The following is a 23,443-nucleotide window of genomic DNA, read 5'->3' on the forward strand; positions in this document are numbered from 1 at the left end:
ACATCTTGGAATATGCTTGATTACCATAGTACTTTCAGAGCATGTGTATAGTTTCACCACAGCTTGCTAAGTACCTAAAAGTTGGACATTGTTAGACGTTTAGAAAAATAATTTTTACTTCCTGAATCTATATACATTTCTCCTTCATGCTACTGTGGCTTACCAATGCATATTTATTAAAACATGAGCTACCTATGAAGAAAAGTACAATGTGAACTTCTTGGTTTTAATACTGCCTCTAATTACTGTGAAACTTTTAAAGTTGTTTGGATGCATCACAAAACAGCACGAACATGCTTCTGTCTAATGACATATTTATTCAACCTAAATGTCTCTCAAAGTGTGATAAAGATAATATAAGTGAGTGGACTGTCCGAGAGTTATTATTTGAATACCTTTGAAATCTGCTGATTTACTGTTCCTAAGACCCTTGGGAGTGTTTCTCCAACCACTCAAGTACCTCCCCAGCTGTTACACTGCTTTCTTTAGCATCAAAACATGAGCTAAAAAAATATCTTTTTTTCATGGTTGTATTTATGATTATAACTGACTATTCATTCTGGTGAAACTTAACTTTGCTCTACAGCAGTTTTGTTAATGTGTCAGTTGAGTATATGACATCCAGTATGAGATAATACCTCTTCTCTTTCCCACCTCTGTTGGTCGTCTTGTTCTTTGTAACTGGATTTGATAGGAGAAGTTTCCAGCTTTGTGGAATTCTGGTAATGTCATCCTTCCTTCCTAAGTCCAGAAAGGATCCCAAGATTTTTGCTAATTATACACCTATTTGGTTTGACTACCTGTCCATGTAAGGTACCAGAAAAGATGGTTAATGATCATCTTGTTTGGTTTCTTGTATCCATCATCCTATTCTCCAAGCAGTGATCCACCTTGGATCATCTGATTTGACTAAAAACATGAATAAAAAAAAGCTCTTCTAAAGAAGGAACATCTTGTTGCTTTATTTTAAGTAGACTCATGATGCTACACAAAGCTTTGGATTTTTACAGGATTTTAGTTCATATGGAAATGGGTGGCCATTTATTTATTTTACTCATACATTTTTAGCAGAAGTAATTCCAAATCTGCAAAAGATAAACATTATTCCAATATTTCTTACAAGTGTTTAGAGTACCTAACAGCTGTACTTTTTAATATTAAGATCAATACCATCATATAAGAGCTTCCTGTTAGTCATCAAATATGAAGGACATTAAATGGCAGGTCCAAACTGCCTTCAATAAGCTATGTGAGTGGACAACTGCAAAAATTTTAAAATTTACTTTATCTAAAATAATTTGCATAAATTTGTCATTTTTAGAAACTGCACCCTAATCTCTGGCTCCATTTAGGTGGGGCAGAAATTATGGTAGTTGTTGAAACAAAGTTCTTATAACTTCTCTTTTAACAAAAATAGTTTACCTTTATTTTATGCACAAAGTAGCTTCAAGTTGAGTATACAAAGGCTGAATTACTTAGAATCAATGCACTAGCTGTATCATCTGTACAAATTAACTTAGTTCTTTGAAGTCCGTAGAATAACTTAATGTTAGTTCTCACCAAGTCATATCATCACTATTAGTTGTCATTAGACAGTTTTTCTGGATTTCTGTCCATAGTGGAATCTAAGGGAAGGGGATTGCTCACACCATAGCCAAACTAACACTGGTGACATTAAATCTTTGCCTATTCCATATTTGAACTTCAGGATGGTCATCAAGGCACGTGATTTGGAGTGTGTAATGCAAAACCTGTATTAATGATTGGCTATTGAGTTTACATTGGAATCAAAGGGAGGAAGTTGTCCTTGCAAAGCTTTTCATCTGCAATAGGTTTATTATTAATAGTCTTCTGTAAGAAAGAAGCAATCAACCAGTATGTAAGAGCAGAGATGCAAGTCAGCCCCAGTTGAACATATTTCTTTCTTTTCCTCAGTGTAGTGATAGAACCACTAGATACATTCTTGATTATGATATCCCTTGGATATTGGACAGTCATTGTCAATTATGAAACTTTCCAGGCCAGCCACATTTTAAAGTTTTTATGGTTCATGGAATGTTTTGATTTCATTTAATATACTAAAATTATACAGGAAAACTGTTCTGTTTTTTTATCTTGTACACTTTAGCTTTTTTTAATCATAAAAAAAAAGAAATGATAAGCAACTATCTGACACACAAATAAACAGACTATGCTACTTTGTGCATAGAAACTCCAAATCAAACTAAACTCTAGACTCCAAATCATATTTTAACTTCTTACTCTAGATACCAAACACATACAAGGTCTACTGTATTTCAGAAAGTAATTTAAACCATATAAACAGACTTAATCCTATAATGAAAATGCCATATTTAAACCCCTTCTGTTCATGTTACTGAGTTACATTCAAAGTTTAATTAAACCACTTTAACATGAATGTATATTAATTAAATTACTATTATCAAGTATAACTTAAAACTTTATCTAAGGTTTATTCTTTTATTTCGAAAAGAAACATTTTAGAACTGCAGGTTTGCTGTCGTGTGATCTGCTTGTGGTTTCCAAGTCCAAACTTTTCTATTATAAAAACAGACTAAAGACTGTTGGCATATAAAGTCAAATTAAAGTTATACCTGTCTTTCATTAGCATTTGGAAAATTTCCAAGAATTTACCTTCTAATATTTCTAAGCTTAAGATCAGCAATGCACACTTGCAAAGTCAAAGCTGTGTTGCTAGATGACTGTTTGAAGTTGAATGACATACTTACAACCAATTTCACACTATTCAGTTATATCATGAAGAAACATCTACCAGTGTATAGATTTGTAGCATGATATAGAAAAGAAGTTTTGCCTATTGTTCTCTTCAAGTGTACCTAGTGTTTGGCTGTGTTTCTTGCCTTATGTGAATTAGTATTCTAAACAGACTGCATTTAGGTTTTATGGTTGTATTTGAATTCGTTATGAATTATTTTGTGTTTATAAAAGCATATTTGAAAATGTTATTACTGCATACATTTAACTCTATATAGTTTGACTTGTGGAAATGTCTAAGCAAGATGGTGTTATTCATGTGCATAAGCAGAGTGAAAGAGTTTGTGGATGACCTTTCCCCCATAATAAACACAGGGTCACATTGGCAGAAACAGGTTGGCATAGCTGCATCTAATCTTAAAGGTTTTATTACACTGTATGTTGATGTTAACAGAGTTAAATATAGTAGAGAAAATGGAAAATAAAATATCAATATTTACCTTAAACGTTTTATGTTATTTTAGAAGGTTCTAGAGCTTATGCAAATGAAATATGAATACATAATAAATAGTATTTCTATACTCAAAATGAAAATCACATTGCATGTGAACTAGAGTCTGAGTGCATATAACTAAGTTAAATAAATCATCTTATCATAAATAGTAGAAAAAATCTAAATTAAATGTCTTATTTTTCTAAAACTATATAATCTTAGAATCATGATAGACAAATTTAAAACTATTTCATTTCACCTTTATAAAAAACTTTCACAAGGATTACATACCTACTTACATTGTAAGAAATCATAGAAGGGTTAAGAAAACAATAATAAACTTACCTCTTTAGATTTAACTTTGTGAAGCAGCTTATCAATGTCAGTGAACGTCTGTACTGTTCTATGCTTCACCGTGGGTGGAAGTTCTCCGGGGGCAAGTGGTATTTCAGGTGGTAGCTCTCCTGTTAGTTCCTGAATATCAATATTATAATATATAGATTTTCCTTCCAAGTAAAAAAACAAAAAAATAAAATAAAGAAAAACTGCTTTTTGAAACACAGCCAGTAAATTTCTGAACAGGTTAGATTTCAGATCTACTGTGTTCATTTTGTTAAAAGGTATTATAATCAATATGAGATACAAGTTATAAATTAACTCTGTTTATCTTAATTTCACTTTATCGTCTCTTACTCAAAATTTCAAAAGCAATAACTTATTTTAGCTACATTTATAATGAAATGTCAGGTTTCATATTACACTTATGAACAAATGTTTCTCACAGCTTCCTAAAACTGTATTTATAGCATACCTCATGAGGTACTGAAGTCAGAAATATTTGAGAAAGTTAACAGATACCTTCAGTTGCCAGAGACTATTGTTAAAATATTCAAATAAATATAACAGCAAGATCTAATACAAAACTATCTCAGTCTGGCTTAAAATTTAATATTTATGAAAATCTAACAAATTTAATTTAATTATGTTAATTCATACTCATCTATAAAATACAAGTCCAAGCATACCTTAGTGGCAGCTCATTGTGAATTTGTTGTAAAGCCCATGCTACTTTAAGTTTTGGTTTTCTTGTAATCGTTCTTAACGATATTTCAGCTTTGAAAAGACGTGAGCAACTAGTTCGAAGCACTTGCTAGTGATAAGGGGAAGCAGGTAAGGGAAACAGATGGGATCACAAGGGGTGTTAAGTGTAAAGGATAATAATATTATAATTGTTGGTGACTCTCTAGTTAGGCATATAAACTGAGTAGTATGTGAAGTAAATAGAAGGAAAAGAATACACTTATTTTATCCAGGAGTTGGGGTATGGGATAAAACTGATAGAACTAGAGAGATAGTTAAGGGAGCTAGTATCATTGTAGTTTTAATGGTACATATTAAGGCTAATGATGTAAGGAAAGATAGATTTAAGGAGTTTATTGATAAGTATAATATATCAATAAAGGCATTTAAAGAAAGATATCATAGCTTGATTTTGTCAGGGATATTGCAAAGAAAAAAACTGTGGGATGAGATACCAAGTAGGTCACTAGAATTGAATGCTAGGCTTAGATTAACATGTGGGGATAAGCAAATAGACTAGTTGGATTTGCAGAATAATTTTAATGGGAGAATTAATGTTTTTGGAATGGATGGCTTACACTTAAAAACAAGGCAGAGGCTAACATGTTAGCAAGGGCTATTAATCCAGCTGTAGTGATATATTTTAAAACTAGTACAACAGGAAATATAATTTACAGGAAAACATGCACAATGGGCATAAAAGATGAACATATCTTAAAATCTATGTTTAATTGTTACTATTGTAATACTAGAAGTATTAGAAATAAAATTGACGAGTTCAAAGCAGTTGCAGAAACTGAGGACTTTGATGTTATCAGCATCACCAAGACTCGGTTGGATTTAAACAATTTTGATGATAGACAATTTCTGAAGTACCACACTACAGATTTTAATATAGATAGAGGATTGAGAAAAGATAGAAGGAGTAGCTTTATATGTGAGAAGTGAACTGTCCTGTTAAGTTATAACATAAAGAAAACAGCATTGAAGTAGTGATTTTGGTTAGGGTTAGTGGATATAAAAGGAAAAATATTGTAATTGGGATTTCTTACAGACCACAAGGTCAGAATTGATGAGAAACTGTATAATGTAATCAGAATGGTAGCTGAAAATGTTATTATGGAAGATTTGAGGAGGGGTATTGACTGGAAAAACTGAGTTTACAGTGGGGGGGGATAGGTTTTTGGTAATTGTTCAAGACACTTTTATACACCTATGGTACCTACAAGAGAGGAAGTTCCATTTAAATACCAGTGACAATCATTTTATTGGTGAGGAATATTACTATATGTAGAATTAAAGATGAAGACCACACTGATTTCAATTTTCAGAAAGTAATTTTTGATGGAATGAGACATGATAGGTTTCTGTGAATTGGACTAAAGAGTTGGGGGGGGACCTTGAACAGATGTGGGAAACATTTATGGAACAATTGATTTGTATACAAAACATAAATATTACCTACAGAAAAAAAATGGCAATAGAGCAGAATAAACCAGTATGGAAATAATAATCACATGGAGGACTACAGGAAATCTAGAGAGGAAGTTAAAACAGTGAAACTACATATGGAAAAGGACCGGCTGAAAGAGTTAAATCAAACAATGAGGAATTATTTATGTATATGATTGGTAAATAAATTATTAGAATGGGGGTTTAGCATCTTGAAAATGATAGTGGGGAGCTGACCTTGGAAGATTACAAGATGATAGACTTAGTACATTATATGTTCTCTTCAGTTTTTATGAAGGAAGATACAAGTACTATCAACCACAGGACTTAATGTATGCAGAAAACATTGATGTAACAGATATTTTAAATTCTGAAATTGTACATGTTGGAAAACCTAAAAATTGAAAAATTCCCTGGATCAGACAACTTTTATCCTAGAGTTTTAAATGAACTTTAAAAGGTTTTATTTCTGAACTGCCAATTAATGTTTTTTATAAATTATTGAGTAGTGGAAGAGTATTAGAAAATTGAATGTTGGCTACTGTTAGTACAATATTTAAAGAACGTGATAAATATTGTATAGGCAGTTATAGGCCAGTTATATCAGTAGTTGGAAAGGTTTTCGAGGGTGTGATCAGAGATGCATTGAAGAGTCACTTAACCCTTTTGTGATGGGCTCAGTATAATATACAAGTTTGTCTACTCGTTTGCAAACTACTTGCACTATAACTTTTGATACAGCATGTGTATCTTCATAAAATTTAGTAGACTTTTAGTAAAGATTATAAGTTCTTTTGTACACAAAAAATCATATTTTCTAACAAAATATTTTTACTAAAATTTTGTTTGTGAAAACAGAGTGTTTCATTACTAGTCTGAGTGCAAAGTGATTTCATGTTATGATTAAGGAAAATATTCTTCATCTCAAAAATCTCAAATATTATTTGCACAATTCCCACATCTTCCTTATACATTTCAAATGTTTGTTTTCAATGAGAGTTTATATTTTATGCTATTTTCTATATTCTAACTATGTGGGGATCTGCCACTTGACCAACCTTGTAACCATCATAAAAAAAATGTAAATAAATAAAATTATGTTTTTTGTGTGCTAGAATGACTACATATTATAACACAAAAATACAAATGATTAGTCTAAGTAGTTTAAGTCTCATAATGCTATATATGGATACACATTTATTATTTTTTATTATATTGACCTTTCAGTCATGCCTAGCTGATATTACATAACTTACACTTATGTGGTGCACGTGCCTTCAGGTCACATATCCAGTAATATAAAACTGACCTCTTGTCTTCCATGTCTTGGCTGTGTTTTAGTAAGTTAGTACTTTGTAATATATAGTGACATATCATTTATTATACATTTTATATATAGATTATTACAATTTATAAATAAATTGTTATACTATTTTTTTTTCTTAAAATATGGAACAATAAATCATGAAGTAAAGCAAACAATTATTTCTTCTTGCTATAACCTTTGAATCAGTTGCTGCTGCACAGAGGTTGCTAAGACTTTTAAAATTTTGCAACTGGAGAATATCAAACAAAATGTTTTTTAGGTTTTATATATACAGTTGAATAACCAAGAAATCATAAATAACTGCACTGATACCTTGGAATTAGTAACTAAGATGTATTTAGATCTTAAAAAAGATGAAACTTTGAGCAGACTAAAGACACTTCATGAAAACTTCGATTAAAAGAATATGGTAATCTTTTCATAGATTAAAAGGACTGAAAAAACCACTAGGGGAACATTCTAAGCTGTCGATTTGCTGTTCACTTCATATATTGAACTGAATCTATATAAGAGGCCATTTCCAAAAATTGGAAGAGGTGAACAGGGCCACTATGTTTGATTCAGTACATAAGCCATATCTCTGCAAAAATAAAAAGATATGAGATTCTTGTTTATATTCTAACTTGTTAACATGAGCAATTTGAGTTCCTAATTTGTATGAAACTACAAACTTATTATTTTGACATCAGAAACATCTAATGATAAACAGTGCTGCATTCAAACATACCATGTGATTCACTAAAATCTTTATTTAAGTGTGATCTTTTAATATGTACTTTTAAATTAAGAAATTAACTCATGTATAATATTAAACTTTAAATTATAATATACATTTTGATTCTAAAGTTACTGACATAAATTCATAAAATAGTAGTTCAATAAAATATTAAATGCACATCAAGAAACATGATGACATAGCCTTTGATTTGTGACCTGTTATGAAAGGGTGAAAACAATTTGATAGCGTCAAATAACCAGCATGGTTTCATTAAGGGAAAGTCTTGTTCAACAAATCTTTTGACATTATTCGATGTTATTGGAAGAGTTGATGAAGGAAATATTGTGGATATGGTTTATCTTGATTTTCAGGAAGTGTTTGATCAGATGCTTCACAAAAGGCTTGTCACAAAAAGTAAATCTGTGGGTATGGGGAAAATATTATTAAATTGGATTGAAAATTGGCTGGAGAGTAGAATGCAAAGAATAATAATAAATGAAGTTACCCTGACTAAATCATTGTTGCAAGTGGTTCCTCAGGGCTCTCTGCTGGGTCCTTTGCTGTTTCTAATTTATATTAATGATATTGAGTAGAATGATCAACAAAATCTTGAAGTTTGTAGATGACATTAACATTTTTGGACTGACTAACCAGATCAGAGATTCTGCAGATTTAAAGTTTATATCATTTGATGTAGTGGGCTAATATGTGGCAGATGATGTTTAACTATCAAAAATGTAAAGTTATTCATGTAGGTTTTCACAGTTCATATTACTGTTACAATTTAAATGGGAATACATTAAATACTGAGGTTGAAGAAAACTATCTTGGTGTTGTGACCAAAAATCACTTAAGTCATCTTTACTGTAGCTAGCAATAGGGCTAATAGGATTTTGGGTAGCATCTATAGAAATAATGAATACATGACAATGGATACTGTTTAATTGTATAGATCTCTTGTAAGATCTCATTTAGAGTACTGTGTCCAGTTTGGACTCTCTTCCTAAAGAGGACATTGAAATGTTGAATAATATTCAGAAAAGAGCCACTAGGATAATACCTGGGATGTTGGGATTGTCCTAAGAGGACATACTAAAATCTCTAAACTTGTTTTCTCTGGAGAGGAGAAGGGTCAGAGAGGATTTGACTGAGGTGTTTAAGATTATTATGGATATTGACAATATAGATTCATCAAATATATTGTATATAGCAGTGAAAACAATAGGACAAGGGGTTATAAATTCAAATGTTGGTGGTGTAGAAGTTGTCTGCAGTTTAGACAGTATATTACTTTTCAAACAGGGTGGTTGGCTCTGGAAATGAGCTGCCTTCAGCAATGATGGAGGCAGAAAATTGTACCAAGTTCAAGAAAAGCTTGGATGAATACATAAGTATAAGTAATAAGGGGTGACTATAGTTGGGAGCTAGAAGGGACATCCTTGATGGGCTAATAAACTCATTTTTTGTCTCTTTAGAGGTTTATGAAATTCATTAGGACTACAATCTGTTTGGGCTCTTGTTTGTCAGATTAAACTTTGTTAATTATTACGTTTAGTTTCAATACATTAGAATTTAACTCTACTTGTTCAATATGCATGCATGTTGAAAAATGAAGAAAAAACTCTCACTCCTTCTTTTATGCAGAGGATTCTGAGATCTTCCTTCTTCTTCTTCAAGGCCTCTTCCAGGGCTTCTTTTCTAGCCTTTAACACAGCCAACATATCTTGTTTAAACAACTCAACTTCTTTGCTCTGTTCACCTGCATAAAACAAAAAACAATCCGGAAATACTCAAACATATTACAGAAATATGTGAAATGTAGAGACGAGAGACAACTCAAAATACAGTTTACAGCCTAATTACACTAAAACTTCAAAAGCAATTAACATGCCCAGTTCAATAAAATCACCCAACTTCCTACAGTGCAACATCATAAGAAAAAAACAACTAAAGAATTTCTATTGATCAGAAAAAACATTACATATTATAATAAACTATTCTTTCTATATAAATTTCAAAAATTTCACTTAAGCTATTTTTCTTAATCACAGAACTAAATGAGATTACTTTAACAATGGTCTAAGACACTAATAAAATAAAAGTAGGAAGATTTCTATTTTACTGATGACTTAGAAATCTCATGACATTATCTAATTAACAGATGTACAGCATAATAAAGATCATTTTTTTACTATAACACCTTATTAAAAATTGTTGTCATTAGACGTGAAATACAAAACTAAAACTGAAACATCAAGTTAGATTTTTTCATGACAAATTTCCAGTGGAACCTAAAGTTGGAACAAAATATGTACAGAGGTTTTGTTGTTATAAAGTTTATTTATGTTACTTAAAACAACTTTCAACTTATGTAGTTGTGTAACAAACAGATTGTATTAAAATGGTATTAAATGCATTTACTTTAGAAGAAAAAAAAAGTGTGAGTTGTGTATTTTATTATCACTATGGTAACTAAATTATCATGATCACTTATGTTATTTATGAAGTTTTTGAAATAAAAAAACAGAAAGACCAGTAATGAATTTAACAGAGGTTAATTCTTGGTGCCCTAGGAAGTTCAAAACGTTGTTCTCTCCTTATCAACAAAAGTATTAATACACATACCAGCCATTCTGAGATGCATAACAGAGGTTAAACTCACCATCCATTTTGAGACTTGAAAGACTGTGTAGACTAGCACTATGACTCAAGTTAGATGATGAACTAGCTGAAGACAAGGAATGTACACTACGTGACAGGTCATTTGCTATCTCACCAAGGCTACGAACGATGCTTATTCGACTCTACAGAAAGAGAAATCGTGAAAGGAGAAATATTTTAGGTGAAAAATTAATTTCTATTGGTGATCAATTAATTCAAATAAAAAATGCAATGCAATCTCTCTACGACACCATGCAAGTGTTTCTAGGTAAATACTTCATGTCATCGCAACATCACTTAGTTTATTTAACATTTTCCTTATTTTTATGACTTCTTGAAACATATATTTCCTCCAGTTTTTTAAAGTTTCTTCAACCTTTATTTATTATTGCATCATATACAACCCACTTTCTTAAACACAAACTACTATTCCAAATATTCTGTAATTCTTTTTCATTACAAATTCTAAACTACACAATAGAGAACAGTTGTTTCAGAATGACTGGTTGCAATGCTCAAGGCAGTCACAGATGATTAACAGGGTATTCAAGATACATTCCCCCCTCTCCCCATTTTTCCAATAAAAAGAAACAAAAATGTTATTACAATGGCTAGTATGACAGATTTCACGAGTGACTATGATGTTACACGCTACAGTTAATGACTGACTTAGCTGTGTTACTTATATCATTACACTTATTAAATCCTGCGATTTTACTAGAACTGGGGGGGGGGGGCTCCTTGGTCACTATTACTAGAGGAGCAAATGTCCCTTCTGCTCTAGAATTTGTGGGCTCCTTAATGAATACTAAGAGTGCTAATATCCCTTTTTACTTCTGTTAGTGCAGTTCGTGATAATAATATTAATCTTGGGTATCTGTCAAAATCTAGCTGTCAGACAAGTAACACAACCTTTGGTGAGAAAGTGACTGATAATTTTAATGGTAAAACCCAATACAGAAAATCACTATTAATATTCATTGAATCAAATTACAATTTTATTTTAAAAGAGGGAATTAATTTTTAGATAAATTCTGAATCCAAAACAGAACCATTGCTTTCATAATTATAAGTCATTAAATGGTGCAGTTTAACAGACAATCAAAGTGAATTAATCATGTTCCTTGTCCAAACAAAACGCATGCAACGTAATATTTAAATGGTTATCAAGCCAACTTTGATGCGTTTCTTGTCCAAACAAATTACTTACAATATTACATTAACCCTTTCACTGTCTGATTTACAGAAGACCTCCCCAACGCCATTTTGATTTTTATGTACATACAAAAAAAAAATTAATTAATATTTTCATTACTTATCTGAAACTTAAAAATGATAAAATTTGGGAAATTTGAAGCAGAAGACCCACTCTTCATAGCATTAGCAGGAGGAGGCACACATGCCCATGGGAGTGAAAAAAGTTAGAAGAAAAAGACATACTTAGCAAAGCTTACTTTGCAGTGTTTCTTGTCCAGATAAAACTGGTGTTGAGCTACAGCCATTGACCAAATGCATTTAGTAAGAGCTTGGTTCACTGCAAACCAAACATAAACTGTAACATTCCCAGGACCAAATGTGCGTCTACTTACGGAGACTCTAAAGGAGAAGACAAAGAAAGAAAACAAATTTGAACTTTTTATGCACAAGTTAATAAACTGAATAAACTAAAAAGAAAAAGGACAAAACCTCTTTTACATTTTTAGTATGAAACAAATCATGTGAGTCATGATAATAAAAATGTCATTTAAAGATGCTTAGATTAAAAATAGACCAAGAGCAAGATCAAAAATCATTTTTGGGTGCATAGTTCTCTTATAGTTTTTTTTAATAATGCAATATCAAACAGATAATATTCACTTGTATTTCTCCATGTTCTCTAAGTCCAATTCTATACCTCCAAGATCTTGTTCAGAATATAAAAGATGCAGTCTCATAGATACAGACGCTTGGAGTTACATTGTTTCATCACAAGGAACAGATATACTTTAAAAATATTTCACACTAACCTTCCCTGCTAATAAATATCTTTTCTTTGTATAGATTCTTTGACACATGTCTGTTTAACAGAATCAGTATTACATCATTTGATAGAGCAACAATAACTCACAGATGATATTTAATTCTAATTAACTAAACATTTGATATTATTCTAATTAACTAAATAGTTATTCCTTTCCTATTATAATATGGTAAACATTTTATCCTTTCCTATTATAATATGGTAAACATTTTATCCTTTCATATTCTAATATGATCTCAACAAATGGATATGAAATGTATCAAATGCTGAGAACACTAATTTAATCATTGCTTTCTAAGCATCCAATTAACCAATTATATGACACGCAGAAGTAAAAGAATAAAAGCTTTTTACCTTTAGAATAGAAAAATAATAAATTGAGATAAATGGCGGGAAGTGTGCGACATTGATAAACTTACTGTGTTGTGGGATCAGTTATTGCATCTGAGAGTTCATCCAAGTCTTCCAAAGGTTCTTCAATGGCATCCTCATACAGGTTAAAACTGCTTAGAGTATGCACCACTCTAGATATAGACAGAAAACGCGAATCAGCCTTAAGCTTATGTTTGATTAAATGTCACATTTAAAGAGACAGGCAGACAGCCAAGCTACAACTGGACATAAGGTACACCAAGAAGTTATATTATACAAGGGATTTTCATTACCATTCTACTTTTCATTTGTCCAATCTCAAATTTACACTTTTTTTCCTGCTTCCATGATAATTATAAAAACTCGTATGTACGTCATGTACACAATCATAGAAAACACACAATTGTTCACATGTGCATAGCTGTGTTCCCACCCTCGGAAGTAATGTCTGAAATTACCTTTTCTTAATTATAAATTCTACAACCAAATTCAAACTAGATTTTGTTAGAAGGACAAAATGAACTGAGGAAATGTTAATGTTTTATTCAGAAAACGAAGAAATCAAACATCATATAAAAGAAACAACAATTTATCCAATAGCCTTCTGGTGTTAATGCCTTTTCTGTCTATAAATTGGAAACATGCTCTAAGCAGTTCTCTCACCTGTTTTACTGACAGTTACAGTCTACATCATTTAAGATGTGATATGAAAATATTTTATAATGAAATATCCACATAATTTCTAATTTCGTAAGTTAAACCTAGACTAAAAATTAATCACACAATTTCCTCAAACCACAAGACCTTTCAGATAAACACTTTTTACAGACACGATTGACAGAATTTTTTTTTACGAATTTAATTAATTTGAAACGAGAGACATTATATATCCCACAGAAAGTACACTATTTTTAAATATCAGTTTCTCTCATTGGTAATGCATGTATGAGACTTTCCACGTAATCTTAACATTCTAACTGATCTTAAACTATTACTATCTGCAAAAATCCACCCCACAAAAAAAAAACCTCAAAATTTTTAACTAACAGTAAACACAAAGTTTTTGTATTTCAAACCTTTCCCTACTATACTTTTTCTTGCAAGTTATTTTACTACACCACCCACCTTCTTGGACTGTGGACTTCAATTGAAAATTTCCTATCTCTGAAGTACAAGTTATCTAAATGCTTCCAAGGAAATATCTGAAAGAAAAATAATTTATTTATTTTTATTACTAAATCTTTAAAATAACTCAATTTTAGCTTTCCTTTGTTATACACATGTATGGTTTTAAGTTATTATTATTTGATACAGCTATGAAACTATTTACAGTACTGTCTCATAATGCCATCAGTTAGAACATTTTCTCACACAGAATGTTATGGTGCCTTTGTTCCAAAATGTTTAACATCATCTGCTCCTTAGCTCAGTATCACATGGCTTCAGAGGGTTTAGTTCATTACACACTGTCAGAAAATAAAGTGGAAAGTCCTATGTACAGAGCTCAGTGATGTAAATGAATATCAAGTTCAGATATGAGCTTGATTCTAGAATGTTGGCAGGGTAAGAAGGGATTTTGAAAATGTTACATGACTGTCAAAATAGTAACAAAACGTCATCAACATAGGATTTTTCAAGGACAGGTTTAAAGTCACAGGGGTGGGTTTCTAGCCACTTTTATTCTTAGTAACATAGTAAACTACTGACTATCATTGGACCTAGAAAGAAGTCCATCTGTGTGATCATAAGTGAAGTCATTTAAGAGGAAGTGGTTCAAACTTTGTAAAGAGGACAAGAAGTTTCAAGAATTGTTCAAGGGTGAAGCCAATATACTACTGAGTGTCAGAACAAAATACAGATGTCATGTTGTTAACTGCAGAAGGTTTAAAGCAGGATTTTAGTTATCCAATGAAATTATCAATTGTTTTTAAGATGAATGTTTTAGCAAATTGTATTATTTGTCTCGTAAACCACCCACCTCTAGCATTACAACATAATCAGCTCATTATGCATTCTTAGAACTTACACTGAAAAAAAAAAAACATTTATAAAAAGTTCAACATGTCAACACTTACAAGTGTGTCACCAGAATCAAGGAAGAGGAAAACCTTAATCAATGTATGGAAAACATTCAATAATTAATGAAATGAAGAAAAGAAGACTGAGTTCTCTATCAAAAGAATCAATGCTCAGGGTGAGGCTGGAAGATGAAGAAAAGCTACACTCTTTGTTGTGCAAATTGGATGAAGATGACCAGAAAAAGAAGAGAGTTCAGCAAGCCAAACATGAAAAGATAGATACTGTACATGTGGTTCACACAGCAGTGAAGATAGGCAAGGCACTGTATGTGTCGTTCATGCAGAAGAGAGCAGAAAGCATATCTTTGTTATGCACAGTTCTTCAAGCACAAACAAAGAAATTCTCAAACCGACTGAATGGCAACACAGATTTTGAGGCAAGCAATGGGTATCTCTACAGATTCAAAGATCATCAGGGTCTATATTTTATATTATTGTATCCATCTTATTTTTATATATATATTTTCTATGTAAATAAACAGTTATTTTATTTAATTGAGTGTTCTAGTAGTCTGTTTGATCTGTACCTATTCAACACAAGTGCCTTCTTGATTAGGTGTTTATAATGCTTCTCTCACCTATATCCTTCTTGGGTGGATATGACTCTTCATGGTAGCATCATACTGAATTAGTACTATGCTATTTTATGTTTTTATGTTATTTGTTAGAGGTCTTTTATCAAGCAATTTGGAACAGAAGTAGTAGCTTCTAATAAACTGCTCAATACTTTGAAAATTGATCACATCAAAAAAACATCATGAAAGATCAGACATGGGGAAGGGAATCCACTTACATGGGATACAAAGAAAGACTGCATCAATTTTAACTAACAATGTAGGTAGGAACAATGTATAAGATGTTATTATAATTTATTGCATCACAGAAAACTTGGGGAGAGATAAGGGGTTATTGAGTGCAGTAAGATTACAGTAACTGAACAACACTAAATAAGTAAAGTCAGGCTATAATTGTCTGCACTGAATCTTGGATAAATCTACTTGGGGACTTATTTGCACTATCTGTCCCTAATTTTGAAGTGGTTAACTAGAGGGAAGCCAGCTAGTCATCACCACCAACTTTTGGTCTATTCTTTGCTAATGAACAGTTAGACTGACTGACATATTATAATGACACAATGGCTGAAAAGGTAAGCAAGTTTTGTGTTGGGTTTTGGTGTCAGTATTAAAAGATTGCAAGTTGGGCATCCAAACCACCAGAACTAAACAGTAAAAGTAAATTATTTTTTTTATTACATTAATCTGAAGCCAATGTGATCAATATAAAGATCACATGTTAGTAGTATCAACAGCAGTTTATTTGATTATAAGGTTTGAAAGATGTATGCACATAAGAAAGAGAATGCAGTCAAGCCATTACCAATGTTCTATGTTGGGACAAACATACGTTTATTCCTGTCCTGATTAATTGATTTTCTTATTTTAAATGCTAATTTTGGTTCAATCATTATTCCTTTCACTTTAATAATCTACTTTCATAATGTTATTTAGCCTTTTCACTGTGTGGTTTTCTGAATTGTTGGAAAATAAGAAGAGAATGGTAAGCTAATAATATTCCATTATTTAAATATCATTTTAGAAGTTCTCTCTATATGTACTTTCTACTCTCTCTCTCTAGGTCTGGCATGGGCAGGTGGTTAAGGCACTTGACTCATAATCTTAGGGTCGGGGGGTTCAAATCCTCATCATACCAAACATGCTCACCCTTTCAGGTGTGGGGACATTATAATGTGATGATCAATCCAACTATTCATTAGTAAAAGAGTAGCCTAAGAGTTGGCAGTGGATGGTGGTGACTACATGAGGGACAGCTAGTGCAGATAGCCCTCAAGTAGCTTTGCACAAAATTCAAAACAAACTTTTTTCTCTAAATGACGTATGCAAAAATGAATTTTCATTCCATTTTTTCTTTGTGTGTGTGCATGTATGCACAACAGATTTTGAAGTTATTATTTAAAAATATTAGTTGTTTTTAAATGGAAAATGTTATTATATTCAAGTTTTGGGCAATTATCTATTGGTTTAATTAGAACCAGTAACTTATAATAAAACTGGTTTTGAAGTAGCTCTACTTCAGTTTGGTTACTGATGGCTTCAAGTTAGTTTGTTAATAACTGATAAAAATGCTCACCTTTCTGGGGTTCCTTCTGTCTATAAAGTCATACTGACTAATTCCTTTATAATTAAGACCAAGCCACCAAGGAATCCCTGCTTTGTCCTAAAAATTCCAAGAGAACAAACTTCTTTTTAATGAAGCAGGATTAACATACAACAAATACACTCATGTACTCAAAGCAGTAAAATACACGTTCATCAAAAGCTATAATCATACAATGATGAAGAGAAACATGCTATGAAACCATGTGATGAAACAACTAGATTTTACCACAATTTCCCCAGAGCATGCTTATTTCACTGAATTTATTTTGTGTTCTAATTATTATTGCTTTGTTGACATAAAATTTATTACACGAAAATATCAAAAACAAAATCAATCTAAAAACAATTCTACTTAGAATTTCACTTTTTTTTTTTAAAGTAAAACACAAAATAAATGACACAAAGTACATGAAGTCATTGTTTAAATATCTTGCTCAGTAGGTTCAGTACAGATAACCTAATTTATAAATTTTCAATAAATACTTTTAAAAAATACAATACTTAAGGCCTTGAAAAAGACAAAAATTATAATACATTGTTAAGATATATAATATTTATAATATTGGAGGCACATAAAAACTGTAATTCTTCCCATATTCAGCAGGAAATGTTTTAAATCACCTCTGAAAGTTTAAGATCGTTAGGGAAATAAACAATAAACAGACAAAACATATTCATCAAAAGAAAAAAAACAAAAAAAACAGGTGTCCACTGACTATGACCTTTCAAACTGACTAAATGTTTCTTCACTTGGTAAATTTATGAAATATTAGAAGCTAATTATAAAACACTTTAGACAAAAATGAAAATTTGAACATAATGACAATGAGATTAGATCTCCTCATATAAACTTATGTTTTCATTTGTAAAATAGCATCAAAAAATATTAACCACAACACTTCAACAGTTTTATACATTGTAAATTTAAACATTTTGTAACAAAACAATACATTAAAAAAAACAAAACACACCTCACAGGAGTAGGAGTAATAGTACTTGCCTTTACTTTGTAATAATGAATTCCATATGTAGGCAAACTTTCTACTATGCTCATGTAACTGTGGAAAAGAAAGCATAGCAATGCATATATCAATACACAACATTCTTTTAACAAATATTGTTCTTAAGAAAATTTAGAAAGATGGGAAATCTGTTTAAGAGATGTTGCACAGAAATTTGATATTTTATACTGATGTAGATAAAAAGAAGTAATACTGTAACTTTTGGAAATTGTTTATACTTAAAATATAATAAATGCACAGAAAGAATTTTAAGTTTTCAACTTGTACACCACTTTACTTACATGCAGATAAAAACAAAACAAAAAAACAACAGGTCAAAGACCTCTCTAGGTTGCAAGTACAGTCGCTCCTAATTTTGAAATGTCTAGATAGAGGGAAGCCAACTGACAGTCAGCTAAACCATTTTTATAAAGTATGGAGTACACAATATCCCATCTATGACTCTAGATACTTCAATCTCTGCCCCAGCATGCTGGGTCACACTCAACCTCCACACAGATACAGATAATATATGTTTGCAATGGTATAAACAAGAATACTTATCCAACTGCCTGACATCAACATTGAAGGTTCCAGAATCTTAGTCAAACAAGTCAACAAAAAATATTTTATTGAACAAATTCATAACAATACAAGTATGGTTAAACACTTACAATCATAAAATGTATTCAAGGATCTTTTACAATTCCTGTTATAAGTAGATATAATTAGAAATCCAAGATATTATATTTAGACAAAAATATCCATATAAGAAAAAGAACTTATAGTATGCTAATCCAAGTTCCTAAGCTTATAAAGACTAATAAATCATGATAATGAAATGTTTACAACCTAAAACATTGCATGTGCCTTTGCAAAGCAATAAAGGCAGGAAACCTGTCATCTAATATTGTGATTCTAAAGAATATCCTGCCTAAATTATTGTGCTAATAATTCTGTTTAAAAATTATTAAAATATATCATTTATTGTTCTCTACTAACAACAGCTCATTTAAACAAATATTGTTTTAAAATTTATCCTTTTTGTACACTTATTCAACTTAGCTTTAAAGCAAATTCTTTAAACACATACACATATATACACACACACACACAAACACACACAGTACTTATTTTTGTTGAGTTATTTGTAAAAAAAACTATATATGTCTATTATTAGAAACAAATACTGCAAGTGATGTATATGAAAAAAAACAAAACATTTTATTTGTAGACTGAATGACCAGTGACATAAGACATTTTGTTAACGTCAAATGTCTAACTTTAACTAGTTGTTCTTCAGCTGGAAGTGTTACAAAAACTCCTATGCTCAGTATCTATATGTGAATTGTTAATCTGACTCTATCTCTTACAAGTCACAGTGCAAGATGATGTACATGTGTTTTCCACTGTTTAAACCCTATTACTTCAAAGACATATTTCTACATTTTCTTGTTTTCCTGTATATTGTGTGTGTTTTCTTTCAGCAAAGCCACATCAGGCTATCTGCTGAGTCCACTGTGGGGAACTGAACCCCTGATTTTAGTGTTGTAAGTCCGTGGACTTACCACTGTACTAGCGAGGGGCCTCTGTATATTGCATCTGGTATTTACTCTGTTCTACCATGAACTGCGGTTAAATATGCAATTCTGACATCAAATACATAATACTGTGTTGACTGGCATTCTGTGAAAGTTCACCGCATGCACTACTAGGCTTAACCAGGCACTCCCTCAGCTATCACCATGACCTGACACCTAGGTTGAAATTGTTTAACTAACTGCTCTTAATTGGAAGTATCACTTACTTGACAATAGCTTCTCCTCTAGACTGACCAATAAGCTTCTTGTAGTACGTTATTACTTTATCCTTGCTAGAAGAAAAGAGAAACCTTAAATGAAAATTCTTAACTATACCTGAATTTGATACATGAAACAAAGTTCTTGTGCAAAAAATTGAAAATAAAATCAATCAAGCTCAACATCTATGTTTTTTACTTGCACAGTAAATTTTGTAAAGCTTTCAAAATATAAGTTAAAAACAACAACAACTTTAAAACCATGTATTTCAAATACCTGAATTATTATTACATAGGCATGGAAAAATACAAGCCAGAAATATAATATCATTTGCAATTGTCAACTGCCTTATCAAATTACATTTCCACACTTTTAAGAAAAACACAAAAGAATAACTTAATAGCAGTAAACTAACCAACAATGTTTTATAAATATACTCATATAAATCATTGTTGGTTGATTTACTGTTTTATTAATATAACATACTTCTGTACACAAGTAACTTAGAAAAGACAACCTCTTATAAACACGTCAACCCATTGCATATTATACTGACAAATGATTTAACCCTGAATGCTAAATTTAAACAATGTAAACATGTGTTGACTGTCTGGTTTGGCATAATGCCAATTTGTTAAATAAAATCATAACTACAACAAAAGGGGAAATGTTTTGATATGATTTTATTTTGTATCTAATATATATCCCTCACAATTTTTATTTTGCATCTAATACATATCCCTTACAATATTTATTTTGTATCTAATATATATATATCAATTTTTATTTTGGCTACATTGTTAAAACTTTACTTGATGTACAGACATACACACCAAACTTGCAGAGATGGATGTTCTTTAAAAACACTTGTTGGAAGCACCGGCAACTTCTTCAGGAGAGTTTTAGTCTTGTCATCACTAGTCACAAGATAAAAATCCTCACTCATGTGGACAGTCATTTCAGTCATATAGTTTACACATGAATAAATGAAACACAATTACAACAAAAGTAAGGTTATTTGTTATAAATTATTTAAAAGCAAAGTTTTACTGTATATTTTCAGAAGATAAGAATATAGCAGTGGTTAGAGAGAAAATAATTGCAGCATCAGATGAACTTTTCTTGTATCATTTGCATAGTGATTCTCTGGTTCTGGCCACTGTTAACACTGAATTCTGCATGAGAGTAAACTGATAAAATAACTATGGTTTACAGTTCAAAGTGTGTAATTCAAGAACTTTTCAAACAAGGTTGAGGCACATGAAAAACCAAATCATAAAATCAATGATGGCAAAGAACCATCAAGCACTGTCATTTTTGGTCATGCACCCCACCAAATGCACTTAAACATTTACTATTGCTGAAATGAATAGAGTTAAAAATATTTTTATATTTAGATGGTCTAATCAGTGTAATGCATAGGATTTTTCAATTTTAGTCAAGTAAGAGCACAACTTACTATTACACTAGGCCTATTCTAATCAGGTTGACTAAATCTGTGTGCTGGTAATGATTTTTTGGTCATGATGAAATTCTAATCCCTTCCATATGACAACCTGATACACACACTGTTTGATTCCCAGGATCTATATAGAGATGTACCATTAAAAGTGTTTTAGATTGAGCCTAATGATATAGGACTTCTGGGGTCTTTCCTCAATAAGGTATACAATAAATAAAATATAACACTTTTGACATTTTGTCAAAACTTCCCAATTTTCTATGGTCTCTGGGAATAAAATCATATCCTTGGTCATGAAAAGATTAATAATCAAGAATTGGTCAGAGAAAAGATCCTTTTATCTTAAATACAGTTTTTGTGTTATCATGAATTCAAATAAAACAACTCACTCAACATAATCGCCTTCAGAAACCTGTAGAGCCAAAGCAGCCAATTGGAAAGCTGATTCACTATCAGTTTCTACAGTATCCTAAGAAAGGAGAGAAACTTAAGTTTTCATTCAATAAAGAAAATGGAATTTTAAGGCTTTATGTATTCCCTGAAAGAAAAACCAAAATTGTTTGTGTAGTGCACACTGTTTTTACAGACATAGGATTCAACAATCACTTTAAATCTGGAATGTAATTAAACTGTAATAAACTTGTGTAATTGTTTTCAAACTTTTCAGATTGTTATCTAGAACAATACAGTAAAAATATAAACATTCTTCTCTTTTCTAATAAGGAAGCATTTCATTATTCAGGTAATAAAAACATCATTAAATAGAAATGAACAAACTGGCATTGTTTTATCATAACCTACAAAAAATTACATCAAATTTAAATAATTTACATTTGCAAAGGAATAAGGTTTGAAGAAACACGTTTGTAAAATGTGGCATTTTGTATTGCTTTTTAAATCTGTTACTTTAGTTTGACTATCTTGATATATTTGTATAGCACTTTATGTCTGCAATTCAGAGATAATTAAAATTTAATTATGTTTGAACATACAGAAGAGATTCAAAACAATGTTATGAAAATATTAGTAGTATTACATAAGCAGTAGAACAGCAAAAGGTAAATTTTGGTTTTCTAGATGGCATAAAAACTGTAAAGATTGGATTTCTTAAGAATTGCTCCAAAACAGATGATGTTTGTTATGATGATCCCGATCATTACTTTGACTCTTTTCTTTGATAAATATTCCTATTTTGTTATTTGTTCTATTCTTACTCAATAAAGACTAGATCAATTTGACTGACCTCGTAACCACATGAAAAAAAAATACAAAATTACCATTTTTTTCTTTCTAGAATTATTTCAAATTGTAAAATAAAATAACACTAAATACTTTAAAACCTTAATCTTGTACAACTGTTTATAATTCAAGTTTATTGTTTTAGTGCCTTTTGGACCCTGATTTTTAAAATTCTCATCATCAAAAAATTGTTAAAATATAAGCTAACATGAAGCAAATGTTTCACTAAGAAAGCAGAGAAAAAACAAATTTTAGGGGAATGTTTTGGAATGCTTCCATAATGTTGTACAATAACTATGTCTTTTTCTAGTAGTTTCTAACTTGCCATGTTGTACAAGTAAATCATTATTATTAGAATTGCTTAAGTATAATATATTATCCTTAAAACTTAGATGTATTACATTCTAATTTACTTTGAATAATTAGTTCAGTCTTTAAATCTGCTTGTATCCTATTCAAGGAGCTTCAAATTACTTCAATGATGGCTTGACTACACTACTCTGATATTAAACTAATCTGTACAAGTGTTAAGAGGCCAGAATGTAAAAAATTTAATTGAGTGTTTATTCCAAAAATACAAATTAAAAGGAAGCACCACTTTGAATGTAAAGTCTCCTTGTTAACTTGACAAACCTTTTGTTATTTATTGGCTGACCTCACACCCTTTATAAGCTGACTTGTTTTTACCAACAAAGATATTTAATATCCTCATAGAAATACTAACATTCCAAGTTAATATACTGAAGTTGCATGGTTTGTAATGTGTGAAATCTATAAGTGTTTTCTGTCAAATTCTGTAGTTTCCCAGTTAATAATTATTATAGCTTT

At 31.0% G+C, this 23,443-nt stretch overlaps 1 pseudogene across 1 annotated transcript in view; it reads right to left on the minus strand.

Annotated features, from left to right (window-relative positions):
* Positions 1-23,443, minus strand: part of LOC143236393 (uncharacterized) — a 153,558-nt pseudogene that overhangs the window by 10,966 nt on the left and 119,149 nt on the right. Inside the window, exons 6-16 of the transcript XR_013019546.1 lie at positions 21,766-21,845; positions 20,748-20,831; positions 19,923-19,988; positions 18,115-18,172; positions 17,086-17,172; positions 13,985-14,061; positions 12,907-13,011; positions 11,922-12,063; positions 10,469-10,610; positions 9,435-9,565; positions 3,575-3,703 (exon numbers count right to left, since the gene is read on the minus strand). The product of XR_013019546.1 is annotated as an uncharacterized LOC143236393 (transcript). The remainder of the gene's footprint in view (positions 1-3,574; positions 3,704-9,434; positions 9,566-10,468; positions 10,611-11,921; positions 12,064-12,906; positions 13,012-13,984; positions 14,062-17,085; positions 17,173-18,114; positions 18,173-19,922; positions 19,989-20,747; positions 20,832-21,765; positions 21,846-23,443) is intronic.

This window comes from Tachypleus tridentatus, chromosome 13 (genome assembly GCF_004210375.1).
Source record: "Tachypleus tridentatus isolate NWPU-2018 chromosome 13, ASM421037v1, whole genome shotgun sequence".
In the NCBI taxonomy this organism is placed as follows: Eukaryota; Metazoa; Arthropoda; class Merostomata; order Xiphosura; family Limulidae; genus Tachypleus; species Tachypleus tridentatus.